Source organism: Hylobates moloch, unplaced genomic scaffold (genome assembly GCF_009828535.3).
Source record: "Hylobates moloch isolate HMO894 unplaced genomic scaffold, HMol_V3 SCAFFOLD_1, whole genome shotgun sequence".
Lineage (NCBI taxonomy): Eukaryota > Metazoa > Chordata > Mammalia > Primates > Hylobatidae > Hylobates > Hylobates moloch.
The window spans coordinates 22,478,066-22,479,949 of NW_026652276.1; positions in this window are offsets into that span (position 1 = coordinate 22,478,066).

Sequence of the window (1,884 nt, forward strand, 5' to 3'; positions counted from 1 at the left end):
TGGGGATTCCCACTGCCCAAGCTCGTGAGTGCCAGATGCTCCCAGAGTGCATCAGGAGTGTCCCAGATACACTTCCCTTCCCAACTAAAGATTCCCAGAGTTACAATTTGCTGAAAGTAGAGTGCTGGCCTTCTTTCTTCCCACCCACAGCAGTCAGAACGGTATACCCCAACCATCCCAAAGGGCCCTCCTAATGCCCCCACCTCATCCGGCCTCAAAGAAATGGGGCAGGTGCTCCCTCTGCCCTCTCCCAGGTGCCCCAGCCACCCTGGGTACCAGAATAGACCACTGACCGCCTGCCCTTGGGACTGGGAGGGGCCACAGCCGGTGCTGCCACTCAGGCTGGGGGAGGGATCAGGCAGAGAGGAGTGGGCAGGCTGGTGCTGGGACTGAGAGGGCGCTGGAGGGCCCCAGGCTGTTTCCAGCAGTTCCTCTGTGCTGTGCAGTGAGCTCTCCCACCAACACCCTACAAGCAATAGTGCCCCCCACTCCCCAGCCAGAACAGGGCTTGGAGCTCCAGACACCAGCTCAGAATGGGGCTGAATCTATGCTCCAACTTCTCCCAACCTCTCCTTTTCTCCTCTGGGGCTCCACCCCAGCCCCAGCCCCGTCTAAGTGAGGAGGCCCTTATTTGGTGACCCCACATCCTAGCTTTTTGGTGTTGAGAGGGCTTCCAGCCTGGACTAGGATCCCTGCCCCCACCCCTAGGTCCCAGGCTGCTTCTCCTGGCCTTCCAGCTGCTGGTCCTGTGCAATTCCCTTCTTGGACACCTCTCCCAAGCCCAGGCCCAATTTAGCTCCTTTAATCTTGCCGGTAACCCAATCTGGCCATTTCCTGAGCACACGCTGCACTTCCCAAATGGCCCTTCCCTGGAGAGTGGCCGGGGCAGAGTGGCCTCAGCTCTTCCCTGGACTGAAGCACCCCCCACCCTCCTGCCCCAACATTCTACTCCTCTCTTTTTCCCCACCCCTAGGAGGCCCCAGGGTGCTCTGGCTCTGCAAGACTCTGTTCTGCTGTCCTGGCCTCTAAGTAGCCCAGGCCTGAGGCCCGAGCCCCCATCTCCAAGCCCGGCCCAAGTCCTCACCTGGTGCTTTCCTGCTTCCCAGCCTTTGCTGCGCTTTTCCTGTGCCTGGAACACCCTCCCCTTCACAGGGCATTTCTTATTTATTTATTTATTTATTTTTGCGATGGAATCTCGCTCTATTGCCCAGGCTGGAGTGCAGGGGCACAATCTCAGCTCACTTCAACCTCTGCCTCCCAGGTTCAAGCAATTCTTCTGCCTCGGGCTCCCTAGTAGTAGAGATTACTGCCACCCACATCCAGCTCATTTTTATATTTTTGTAGAGACGGAGTTTTGCCATGCTGGCCAGGCTGGTCTCGAACTCCTGACCTCAGATGATCCGCCTGCCTCTGCCTCCCAAAGTGCTAGGATCACAGGCGTGAGCCACCGCGCCTGGCCTGCTCATGCTTTTCCTCTGCCTGGAACATCCTCACCTCCACAGGGCATTTCTTACCACAGTGCAACACTTACCGTCTCCCTCTCACGGCCAGCTCCAGCCTCATTTCCCAAGTTCTTCTCAGAGCCCAGAGTGGTTTGGAGCCCAGACTGGAAACAGACTACCAGAGACCCTGATCCCAGCTCTTCCTCGCTGTGTGACCTTGGACAATTGCCTTCCTCCTTGTGTCTCCATTTTCTCATCTGTAAATGAGGGTGATAATGCATTTCTCAGAGGGTGCCTATGAGGATTCATTGAGTTCCTTGATGTAAAGTGCTTTGAATAGTTCCGGGGACATAGTAAGTGCTATTTAAATGTTAAATGAAAATTATCTTTCCCTGTCTTGTATTACTATGACTTTATTTCCTCCAAGTTAAGACACCATGAA